This window comes from Triturus cristatus, chromosome 8, assembly GCF_964204655.1.
Source record: "Triturus cristatus chromosome 8, aTriCri1.1, whole genome shotgun sequence".
Lineage (NCBI taxonomy): Eukaryota > Metazoa > Chordata > Amphibia > Caudata > Salamandridae > Triturus > Triturus cristatus.
The window spans coordinates 292,851,981-292,865,150 of record NC_140591.1 but is presented as its reverse complement, the minus strand read 5'-3'; the positions used below and the strand labels follow the sequence as shown (position 1 = coordinate 292,865,150).

Genomic DNA, 13,170 nt, shown 5'->3' with positions numbered 1-13,170 from the left:
CTGCTCTGGCGTTCAGAGAGCCCGCCAGATGTTGAACCACCAGGGTGACGCCCTGGTGTTCCAGCCATGTCCAGAGGCGCAGAGCCTCCTGACAAAGGGTCCACGACCCCACCCCGCCCTGTTTGTTGCAGTACCACATGGCGGTGGTGTTGTCCGTGAACACCTGCACGACACTTCCCCTGACAGAGGGAAGGAAGGCTTTCAGTGCTAGCCGGATCGCTCTCAACTCCAACAGGTTGATGTGGAGACGAGACTCCGCCGGAGACCAGAGGCCTCTGATCTCCGCCTCTCCCATATGGCCACCCCAACCCAAGAGGGACGCATCCGTCACTACGACATGCTCCGGTTGGGGAAGGGAGAGGCTCTTGCCCTTGACCCACTCGCGGTCCGTGAGCCACCACCGCAGCTGCTGTGCAGTGCCCTCCGAGATCAAGACATGGTCGGACAGGTTGCCGTGATGCTGGGCCCACTGAAACTTCAGGTCCCACTGCAGAGCCCGCATGCGCCGCCTGGCGTGATGCACTAGTAGGATGCAGGAGGCCATCAGCCCCAGAAGCCGCAACACTAGCCTGACCGAAACCCGGGATAGAGGCCGAAAGATGGGAATCAGGGCCTGTATATCCCGGACCCGCTGTTCCGGTGGATGGACCCGGAACTGCGCCGAATCGAGAACCGCTCCGATGAAGAGGAGCTTCTGAGAGGGACTCAAGTGTGACTTCGGCACGTTGATGGAAAACCCCAGCAAATGCAGGAGATCCGCCGTAGTCTGGAGGTGGGAGACGACTGCCTGGGGCGAGCCCGCCTTCAACAACCAGTCGTCGAGATAGGGGAAGACTGGGACCCCTGATCTGCGCAGATGAGCTGCGACCACCGCCATCACTTTCGTGAACACCCGAGGGGCACTGGTGAGGCCGAAGGGGAGCACGGTAAACTGAAAGTGCTCTTGGCCCACCGTGAACCGCAGGTAACGCCGGTGGGCCGGCAGGACGGGGATATGGAAATATGCGTCCTGCAAGTCCAACGCTACCAGCCAGTCTCCAGGGTCTAGGGCAGCTAAAACCTGAGCCAACGTTAGCATCTTGAACCTTTCCTTTCGGAGGAAGGCATTGACGTTCCGGAGGTCCAAGATAGGGCGCAGGCCCCCCTTGCCCTTCTTGGGAACCAGAAAGTAGTGGGAATAACAACCACGACCTACTTCTGGACTCGGAACGCGCTCGACGGCTCCCTTGGCCAGGAGAGCCGAAACTTCCTCGCGGAGAAGATCCAAATGATCCCCCGAGATACGGTGGTGTTGTGGTGGCATGGCTGGAGGGGTCGTCTCGAAGGGGAGGGAGTAGCCCCTTCGGACGATTTGCAGCACCCACCTGTCCGATGTGATGGACCGCCAGTGGAGCAGGTGATGGCGAACTCTGCCGCCCACTGGCGTGGTATGGGCCTGAAAGCTCGGACTAGGAAGGCTTTGAGGCGGATGCTGCCGGGGTGGATGTGGGCTGACCACGTCGGCCTCCATTTCCGCCACGGCGGAAGCCACGTCCGCGACCGCGCGCAGGTTGGTTCTGCGGCTGGTGGCTCTGCGGACGTGAGGAGGCGCCCCTTCCTTGGCCACGAAAGGGGCGAAAAGCGGAGGTGTGCGCCCGCGGAGCCGAGAGGCCCAAGGACTTGGCCGTAGCCCGGGAGTCCTTAAAGCGGTTCAGCGCACTGTCCGCCTTCTCACCAAACAGGCGAGTGCCATCAAAGGGCATGTCCATGAGGGTGTTCTGGACATCCCCGGAAAAGGACGTGGACCGCATCCAGGCGTGGCGGCGGAGCGCCACCGTGGTGGAAATCGCCCGACCTAGCGAGTCCGTGGTGTCAAGCCCACATCTTATGGCGTGCCGTGCTGCATCCCTCCCATCGGCCAGAGCCTGGGAAAGACGCGTCCGGACCTCCTCCGGACACAGGGGCAGCACGTCCTCCACCGTATCCCACAGAGAATGGGAATAACGGTCCAAGAGACAGGCGGTATTTAAAGACCGCAGGCCCAAACTAAGGGACGAGAACAGTTTCTTGCCAAACTGCTCGAGTCTCTTGGAATCCCGGTCCGGCGGAGCGGTCGGGAAGGAGGATTGGGAAGTAGAGGCCTGGATAACCAGACTCTCGGGGGTGGGGTGTTGGGACAGGAAGCTGGGGTCGCCCGGAGCAGGGCGATGGCGCCTGGCAACGTTCCTATCCACAGGAGGAACTGTGGAGGGCTTGGACCAGGTGCCCTGCAGAACGTCAGTGAGGGCCTCGTTAAACGGCAGCAGAGGCTCAGTGGAGCTTGCTGAGGTTTGAAGCACCTCAGTGAGGATGTTGGTCCTCACAGCCACGGCAGGCAACTCGAGCCCAAGGGCCTCAGCCGCCTTGCGCAGCACCACAGAAAATGCTGCACCCTCCTCCGAAGCCACGGTCGGAGGAGAAGTGAATCCAGCGTCTGGCGAGGTGTCCAGCCCGCTGGCCTCCCCCAGCTCATCTGCCCAGTCCTGAGAAAGCTGTGACTGAACAGCCAGAGGGTCCTCGAACCCCTCCCAGTCGCCCCCTTCTTCCGATTCCTGATAAACAGGAGGAATGATCGGAACCGGACTGTAGAGATGGTAGGTCTCTAGCGGCGTCGGATGCGGCGTCGGCGGACGCCGTGCCGGCGTCGGGTCCGGATGAGGGCTAAACTGGGGCGTCGGCGTCACAGGCGTCGGCGTCGGCGGCGCCGGTGACGGCGTCGGTGGTTCAGGCGTCGGCGCCGGTGGAGGAGTGACAAGGTCAACCGGCGTCGACTGGGGCCCAGGCATGGGCCCCGCGGGGACCTGCGGCGTCGAGACCGGAGTCGTCGACGGCGCCGGGGCCGGAGCCGCCGGCACGCGAGGTCGCCCAGTCGAGCCCGCGGGGCCCGAAGGCGCGCCAGCGGGCGTCGACGGCGGGGCCAGGCTCCTCATGGCCGAGAGGAAGGCACTGATCTCCGCCGGCGCCGCGTCAGCCCCAGGGACCGGAAGGTATGGGGGCGGACGCGGCACCTGCGGCTCCGCCGGAGCCGCGGGGGTGGAACCACTTGGACCCTCGGCCGAGTCGCGCGACCGGCGAGGGGAGTCCGAAGAGCGATGTCGCCTCTTGGACTTCTTTGAGTGTTTGGACTTACCCGACGACTTGGAGCCAGACGATCGATGGTGGCGTCGGCTAGGGCTCCGCGAGCGATCCTTGGACCTCCTCCTGGACCGGGATCGCGCACGACGCGGAGCCGAGTGGCGAAGCTCGAGAAGCTTGCGGGACCGCTCCCGCCTAGCCTTCGAAGTCAGGGCCTGACAGTCGTTGCACGACTCCGCGTCGTGGTCGAGGCCTAAGCAATAGAGGCACCGGCGGTGGTGATCGGTCACCGACATCAGTCGATGACAGTCTTCACAAGCCTTGAACCCAGGCATCCTACCGGCACCAGATGTCGACAGACAGGGATCAAAAATGATCAAAAAGATTTAGTCAAAAAAGACTAAAAGGGGTAGCTCTCCCGGATCTGCGCTTACTGGCGCGGAAAAAAGAAGAACTGACGTCAGCGCGCGAGGGCGGCGTCTAAGTACTCCGACGACGTCATCCCGGCGCACGACGCCGACGACGGACGCGGAGCCGCAGACGACGCCTAGCGACGCGCAAGGGGTATTGCTGACGAAAAATCTTCCGGATCCAGTCTGACGCCTGGGGATATTCTAAGGTGAGGAATCTAACTAACGTGTTTCTTTCAGATATTTACATTAGGCACCCAACGCTGTGCTGGCACCCTGTACCCGGCCACCCCTGTGCTGCTGCTGTAGTAGTATTAGTGCTGCTTTGAGCCCTGTCCAGGGCTTGCCTCAACCCCCGAAGACTGGCCCTCCAAGCCGCTGCAATTTACCAGTAAACAGCCTCTCTCCGATTGCCCCAGTCCCCATTGATTTTCATTGGGCTCCCGACCTTGAACTTGCACACTGCCGCCCGTGTGCCGTTGGTGCTGCTGAACTGAACCTTGCCCAATACTGAACTTAACTGCAGAAGACTAGATTTGTAAGTAAATGTTACCTACCTGTATGCTAAATGTTTTCTTCATCCTATAGGGTAACACTGCAAAGTCTGAAAATTGCACTAAGTGTCCACTTTTGATATTGAAAAGTATTTCTATTGCAAAATGTAATTACCTGAGACGATCTTCGGTGGTTATACAAAATAAATATAACCAGTATTATTTTATGAATTGGTCTCAGATTTATTCATTGAGTGTGTGCATCATTTATTGCCAGTATGTACAACAAATGCTTAGCACTGCCCTCTGAAAAAGCCTAACTGCTCGTCCACACTACCACAAAAGTGTGTTGGTATTATCTACTTTAGCCTCTGGAGATCCACTGGACTCTCTGCACACTATACCTTTTTTTGGTATAGCATATTCTAGAGCCAGCTTCCTACATTAATATATAGTACCCTGCTTTAGGACCCGTGAGGCATACCTTAGTGGTGACTTAAGGGAAGTCTGGACTTTGTAATTGTTTTAAATCACAGAGTTTAAATCTGCTCTAAAAGGCTGCAGTGGCAGGTTGGGAGAGATGTTTTACTTTATCACACTCAGGGTGGCACAATAAGTGCTGCAGCATATGAGGGGCACTTTAAGTTATAGACCCTGGGTACCCCTGGTAGCATATACTAGGGATTTATATGTATGTTAACGTATCCCAATTGGGTAAAACTAATCAAACACTTTTAAAGGTAAGAGCACTGGCACTGAGGTCTGGGCATCAGGCCTCAGTGCACTTTCAGTGTTGAAAAGCCAGCTGCATCAGTCCAAAACTTTGGTAGTGATCATGCAAAAAGAGGCTTTTTTCTTATGCACATCGTGTTTCTAAACCAATATCAAAATTAATAAGACCACTTTACCTGGGGGGCGTGGCCGAGCCGAGCTGCAAGATGGCCGCCGTGTAACGGGGCTCTGCCGGCCGAACGCCTAATCCGTCAGCCCATCCGAAGTATGCCTTCTAATTTGCGCCGCTAAGCTGCGGCGGGGGCTGCCTAGCCGAAGAGCAATCGAATGCTGCCCTTCAGACCGAAATCGGTTGAGGCTATCCGGAGCGGCGACTCCGTCTCGACCCTGCTGCCGGACTGCGCCGCCCTTGACGGCGTCTGCTGCTACGCGAGTCCCCGGTCGCGGGCCGAGGACGGGCGCGCGCGGTGGGGACGCCGCGTTTGGAAGCTGCGGGATGCCACTCCTGCCCTCGCGGCCCGAGGTGACCGGAGGGTGATCTCGGATGACATGGGACAGCCAGCATAACAACAGTGCGATCTGTGTACCTGCGATGCTGCTGATGCCGACTCGACGCGGATTGCTTCCCCGGCTCTCCTATCGGCGAGGCTGCTGACTGCGACACCCTGGGAGAGCGACCCGAATACCTCGTGCCTGTAAGGGGCGCCTAGCTGGTGGGCAACGAAGATCCGCGACCTGCGCAGAGTGGTCCGACCGGGCCTGGCCCGGATGTGGTGCCCGCGAAGGTGCGAGACCCGGGTGGCCTAGCCCGACGGCGGAGAGGTTGCTGGGCGATTTCTGGTGGAGGCTGCCGCGGGCCCACGGACGGGGGGCGCCGGAGGATTGCTTGGCCTTATCATCGGCATGACGCACGACGCGGTGCACGACCACGAGACAGTGAAGTTGTAGGCCTTTGCTACCCGTGGATTTGGCATAGACCCGGGGGGCCTGTGGCGATTCTGGTGGATCCTCCCCCTCCCATATTGAGCCTGGAGTACATACCTGCACCATGGGGAAAACAGATGCCAAGCAGCGGAAGCTCCAGTTTGAGAGACAGTTGGCCCAGAGTACGGGCGCTGGCCCGATGTCGCAGACGGTGGTTCCTGAAACGCAACTGGAACAGACGCAGGACGAGGATGTGAAGAGTATGTTTCGTGATCTTAAGGGCTGCCTCAAGGAGATTGACGGCAAACTGGACTCCATGGCCCAGCGACTGGACGGAATTTCGCATAAGGTTGATAAGCATGAGGAGAGGCTGGAGGCGATGGAAACACGAATTGCCGAATGCGAGGAGGGCCATTGGAACACCCAGGAGAAACTACTTCGCATGGATAAAGTCCTGGAGGTGATACGAGGGCGCAATGAGGATTTGGAGGCCCGCTCCCGAAGAAATAACATACGAATTATTGGTATTGCGGAATCCACGAACACTGGAAATATGGAGAACTTTGTTGAGGGGATGTTCCGCGACCTGTTTGGTGAGGCCCTGTCGGCCATGTTTCTGATCGAACGGGCGCACCGTACACTGGGGCCGCGCCCGGTGCCGGGGGCACCCCCGCGCCCGATCCTTGCCCGAATACTGAACTATCGAGACAGAGACACGATATTGCGGCTGGCACGTGAAAGAGGTGAGCTCAAATTTCAAAACTTGGACATATCCTTATTTCCCGATTTCACGCAAGCTGTGCAGGCTGCGCGGCGCGAATTCCTACCGGCCAAAAAGATATTCCAGAAAGTGGGGACTAAATATGCCATGCTATACCCTGCCAAGTTGCGGATACACCACAAGGGGAAGCCAATGGTCTTCGCGGTGGCTGCGGAGGCGCTCAAGTTCGCGCGACAGGCGGAGCGGTCACAGCGAGAACGGCGAGAAGGACAGGAGACTCCACCGATGGGCCAGCTAAGTGACATTGAGTAGTGAGGACATAGTTGTGCTGGTTTCCCCGACCGCTGGTGCGACAGGGCACCGGTCAGTGTGATTGCTAAGTATACCACTTGCTGATGCATTGGGGGATCCTGAGGCCTGCGTGGGGCGAGGGCGGTGCAGGGGGACGGTAGGGAGATGGTCGGACTTGTTGCAGAGGCCACTTCTGATCTTTGGCAGAGTTATAAAGGAAGAGAGCTGCTGGGCTAGCCCCGCTGTAAGCAGACAGACTGAGTACATATAAGGCGGATTTGTTCGGCCACCCTATCGCCTTTAGATAGGGGAGTATGCCGGTGACCCCATGCCCTCGTAGGGATAATTCCCAGGATGTTACTACAAGACTGTTGTTTTTGGGATGGGTGGGGGGGAGCAAATGAATCTCAACCTGATTGGGGGGTTGGAGTGGGTGGCGGGGGGGTTTGGTTCTTGTTGGGTAGTTATCTTCCACTGCACTATTTTACTGTACCACTGTATGCTGATGCAGCCCTGCCGCTACTGATGCCATGTTGTTATTGATTGCTGTCCATGATGTACGGGAGGTTTACATGCAGGCCCAGAGCGGGACACAGCGGATGATCACACGGCTGCGTAGGCCACACCCATATGCGCCTCGATGACCGCGCTGCGTTGTCTTACCTGGAATATTAGAGGTCTAAATGACCACCGCAAAATACGACTGACCCATGCACATTTGGCGCGGCACCAGATTGACATCTGTTTCCTACAGGAGACACACCTGACACAGACTGCCGGGGAAAAACTTAGGAACACCAGATGGGGAGAAATCCACACCTCAGGTTGCTCCAGCTACTCCAGAGGAGTGGCGATTCTAATTCGAAGGGGCCTGCCCTGGCGCACCTTCAAGGTGTATGTCGATACTGATGGGCGCTACGTAATATTGATGGGGCAGTTATTTCACATACAGATAACACTAATTAACACGTATGGTCCCAACACGGACGACCCTGATTTTTTTCGGCATGTCTGGCAAAAGGCACAATCACTAGGAGGGGGGGCATACATATGGGGCGGGGACTTTAATGTGGTGCTCTCGCAGGAGTTAGACAGGGTAGGGGCTGATCGCATACATCATCCACATGCGTCAGATCTCATCCGAGGCCTCATGGCGGATTATCATCTGTTAGACTCGTGGCGAGCGTTACATCCAGCGACCAAAGAGGGCACCTGTTTCACCCCACACAGGGGGGCCTGGTCCAGATTGGATTTTTGGCTCTTGACCCCACACATACATGCATGGGTGTCCGAAGTTACTCACAGGGCGCGAACCCTTTCTGACCACTCCCCGGTTGAGCTAACGTTACATGTACCAAAACCATATATAACGCCCTTCGCGTGGCGATTACCGGCACAGGCCCTGACGGATCAGGTATTTAGGGAAGAAATATACCAACACATAACTGAATATTTTGAACAGAACACAGGTTCTGTGCAATCGATGGGCGTCCTGTGGGACGCGTTTAAAGTGGTGGTGAGGGGTCATTGCATCGCGGGGCAGGCCGCAGTCCTGAAGGCAATCCGGGGTACACTAAAGCGGCTGGAAGACCACATACATGATCTAGAGGTGCGGTATTGCTCGGATCTATCGGCGGCAACATTGGCGGAGACACGAGCAAAACTTACAGAGTACCAGGCTGAAGCAGATAGGGAAATTAAATTTTTGACTAAACACACGGTTGCCCGCAGGTATGGGGAGGGAGACCGCCCGGGTAGAACACTCGCCCTCCTGCTGAGATCACAAAAACCTTCCCCCTTCATATCCTCAGTGGAGACTCAAGGAGGTGGACAGGTGCATACTCCTCCAGAAATCCTAGACACCTTTCGAACTTTTTACAAAGACCTGTACCGTGCCCGGGGAGTACCTCCGATAGAGGAGTTGGCTGGATACTTGGATACGATACAGTTAATTTGGGTCAATGCGTACCAAAAAGGGTATTTTGATCGCCCCTTCACGGTCGAGGATGTTAGAGAAGCAATAGGATCTCTGGCGGCTGGGAAGGCGCCAGGGCCGGATGGTCTACCGGCACAGTTCTATAAGGAGTACGCTTATCTCCTGGCCCCCAGACTATTGGCAGTATATGCCGAGGCGGTCGAGGGGGGCATGCTCCCAGCATCGATGAGGGAGGCTGTAATCATTGCCCTCTTGAAACCTGACAAGGACGCCCTGCATTGCGATTCCTATAGGCCGCTATCTTTGATCAATACTGATGCGAAGATCTTTGCAAAAATGCTTGCAGCGCGGCTACAGCCGGTGCTGCCGCTTATGATACGCCCGGATCAATCGGGCTTTGTGCCGGGCCGCTCGACCTCTCATAATCTTCGAACACTCTTTGCAGTACTACACTATTTGGCCCCACATGTTAAGGCGGTGGCGGTGCTGCTGGACGCCACAGCAGCGTTCGATTCCCTGGAGTGGGGGTTCTTGTTCCCCTTGCTGCAGCGAATGGGTGTAAGTGAGGCTTTCATTAACTATATTAAATTACTGTATACTAACATCACTGCTCGGGTTAGAGTAAACGGGCTTATTTCTGAGCCCTTTGCCATTGGGAGAGGTACGAGGCAAGGCTGCCCGTTATCGCCCCTGCTGTTTGCGATCGCCACAGAGCCCTTGGCGGCCCGCATTAGACAACATCATGCAGACAGAGGCATTGGTTTTTCGTCAAGGGCACTAACCGTATCCATGTACGCGGACGATATCACTCTATACATGATAGACCCGCAGGAAAATCTTTCCCCCATGACAAATGAACTGTTGGAGTATGGCCGGCTGTCGGGAGTTACCATAAATTGGGAAAAGTCGGTCATCCTGCCTCTGACGGCCGGGACATCACGCTTTACTCCGGACTGCCCGCTGAAGTGGGCTGACGGGCCGGTTAGATACCTGGGGATATGGATAAGCGCGGATATGCAGCAATTATGGTCCGAAAATTATGGCCGGGTGTTGCGCTGGGTGGAAGAAAGAGTCGGCCGCTGGAAGCATCTTCCCCTTTCGCTGGCGGGAAGAATTGCTGTGGCCAAAATGGTCATCTTACCTAAGCTCTTGTATTTATTTGTCAACATACCGATGCCCCCGGGTGCTAGCTTTTTGCGCCAAGTGCGCTCGCGGATGGTGGAACTGGCGTGGGGGGAAAAACAACCGAGGGTGTCCTGGGAGACCCTCACTCTCCCGCAACGACAGGGGGGCTTGGCGGCACCGGATTTCTCGCTCTATGCATACTGTGCGCAGGCACAGTTTCTGCACTACTGGGTGCACCCCACGCCGTTTCAGCCACATGTAGCGATTGAGACGGATAGGGCGGCACCACTGCCGCTCGCCGTGGCTGTCTATGCACCACACAAACATAGATGCACCGAAATCGACCCGGTGCATGCAATTCGGTGGGCCTGGACTGAGGCGTAGGGCCGGGCTGGACCTTCTATACACCAGATCGATGCCTATACGAGGGAATCCGATGTGGCCCCCGTTGCAACACATGCGAACTGGGGAACGGGCTGCTGCGCGTGGACTTCACACAGGGGGGGGATCTGTTCCCGGGGGATGCCTTCCTCACACAGGAACAGTTATGCGGGGAGGAAGCCCCAACGATGCTTGACACACTCCTTTATTGCCAGCTTCGCCACACATGTAAACAGCTCATCCCTACATTTCCGGCACCGCCGCCGGATTTCCCTGCCCTGGAGAATGTGCTGACGGTGGAGTCGGGACGCAAGCTCATATCCCGACTTTACCGGAGTCTGCAGTACAGCAGTCCCGTGGTGACCCCGACGGCGCGTGGCATGTGGGCCGCGGAACTAGGTGCCGAAATCTCTGATGCACACTGGGATCTGTGTTGTGGGCTCCTTGAGATCCTATCCCCCAACTACAGGCTTCGCCTGATCCATTTCAAATATGTCCATATGATGTATCGCACCCCTAGCCGGCTGCACCGCATGGGCTTGAGAGAGACAGATGCTTGCTGGCGATGTAGAGCGCGCGGGCCACATTCTTACATATGGCGTGGGACTGCCCCACACTGGCGTCCTTCTGGACCAAGGTGATAGAGCTCATATGCACAATAACTGGCCTGTTGATCCCTTGTACACCGCAAGTTACACTACTAGGCATTCTACATATGATCAAACCCAAGCACCGGCAGCTGCCTGCGATGCTACTCTTGCTGGCCAAGCGACAAGTTGCAATGCATTGGGGGGTGGCCACGTCGCCTAGTATAAGAGGATGGGTACAAAGTGCTGTATATTGCCAAACACAACTCGCTTTGTACTTGGAGCTCATGCCGTTGCGTTCACGACCGAAAGACATATGGGAGCCTTTTATACACTGGCTGGCACAAACTACGCTCCAGGCGCTGTGAGATAATGCTCCTTGTGGGATCAGACGAGACGCAGATGTGATGCGAGTAGACGGTGAGACATGTGGGTATATATCGGGGATTTGGATGGTGCATGGGTGGCGACAAAGATGCGGAGGTTGGATCTGGCGAATGCCGCACCTGCATACTGAAGTGGACAATGCTGACCCTATAATTGGCTGTGGGTTGGTGGGGGGCTGTATCGTCAACAATATGACCTATGTTCACAGCAGTGAGTTGTGTTGTTATTTGTTGTTTTAAAAATGCAAATAAAAAGAATTTAAAAAACAAAAAAATAAGACCACTTTACCTGTCAACGTTACTGATGAGCCATAGACAACATGCTGAAAGGTAGCGAGCAACACTCACAAAGGAGCAATGTAAGGTACACAGATCCCCCTTGTGATTATCCCAAAACACCAATATTGGTACTTTACTGTTGCCCTTTTTTAGGTCTTGGCTACAGATAGCTGTCTGTTTTAAATCTATAGTTTCCAATACATTACACATACTTACAGTAGGCTTCGGGTCAGCACACTGCTCAAGTTTGGGAGGCTGTGTTGCTTATTTCACACTCCTGCTCTTGATTCAATGACTTTCCTGCCTATATTTATTTGCCCCACACAGAAGTATTTTTGTCACACAGTGATATGATTGGATGATATATCCTATCACTGCTGATGTCAGGCTTTGCTTTGTAGTGCACAGCAGGTGACTCTTAACCTACTCCTCCAACTCCTTTTTTCTCTTTTTATGACTCCTTCTACCACGCATTTTCTTGCTCCCCAATCTCCTTGCTAATTTTTCATTACCACAACCCTATTGGTGGGTGGCTATCCTACATTTTTTGTACCAATTGAACATGGTTTCCTGCATGAGTCAATCACATGCATATGTGGCATCGTCAAAAGGCTTTTTTTATTTTAACAAATTCCATTCAAAGATGGCCACCGCAGATGTGCATGCATTCATGGAGGCCATTTTTTAAATGGAATTGATCAAAATGAAATAAAAATGCCATTCGATGATGTCCACCGGTTGTGCATATACATATGCAGCATCCATCTTTTGACGCATGCTATAACATTTGAACAAATCCCGTCCCAGGATGGCTACCGCAGACGTATTCATTGTGGGAAGGTAGAATTTAAAGAAATTGCAGTGGAAAGGTCAATAGATTTCTCGGCCAAGACCCACTATATTTACCTACTTAGTTGGGTGTGTGGTTGAGACGCCTAAGAAGACTGAGTAGCATTCACAGCACCCTTAAAACAACTTGTTGCTCTCTACTGATGAGGGAATGAACCCAGAAACACATGTTTAAAGTTACACATTACAAGCGGCACCAACAAGGGTGAAAAATTAAAGACTATTAATGAAGTAGTTGTTATCATGCATTGCATTTACCATGATGCATTGGAGCAAATTGTGTGCTGGGTGTGAGGCAGTGTGCTCCCATCCTACTTTCTTTTGAAAAGGCTCCTCTGAACTACTGTGCTGACTAGCTTGTGTTGATGCACCTGCGCCCAGTGAGTAGTATAGAGTCCTGAGAAGACTTTGGGCAGCATTTCCAGCACCACCAAAACAACTTGCTGCTCTCTAATGATGAAGGAATGAATCTAGAAACACATGTCTAGAGTTACACAGCACAAGATGCACCAAAAGGGGGAAAAAATTAAAGACTCCTTCTGAAATAAGTGTGATCATGCACATCAGAGCCACCCTCCTTCCCATACGCTTTTGGGTCACATTCTCATTCCATAGGTGGCAGCAGATGAGGCCAGTTTATCTAGGCTGGGGTGGGGTTAGTCCCTTATCACTCTCATTCATCTAATGCTCAAGTTTCTCAAAAGTGGGGCCAGGCCTGATCCAATGGGCTTAAGGCGTTTCTCCCTTCTTGGGACTTTGGCACAGTGGTCCTGTTGCATGCCGCCTCCTCAGAGTAGCATAAAGTGCCACTATTTAGTGGCAACAGGTGCTTCAACCATGCCTTTCCAGGCACTGCTCAGCAGATGGTCTGTGCATATCTCCCCCATATGATCTGTGCCCCCCCCCCCAATCAGATGCCATTTTATCAATGTGCATAGGTGAGCAGAAAACTGCTACTTTCA

General features: G+C 54.7%; 1 protein-coding gene across 1 annotated transcript in view; it reads right to left on the bottom strand.

Annotated features, from left to right (window-relative positions):
- Positions 1-13,170, bottom strand: part of RNF17 (ring finger protein 17) — a 2,644,767-nt gene that overhangs the window by 98,943 nt on the left and 2,532,654 nt on the right. The gene's annotated exons all lie outside the window — the stretch shown is intronic.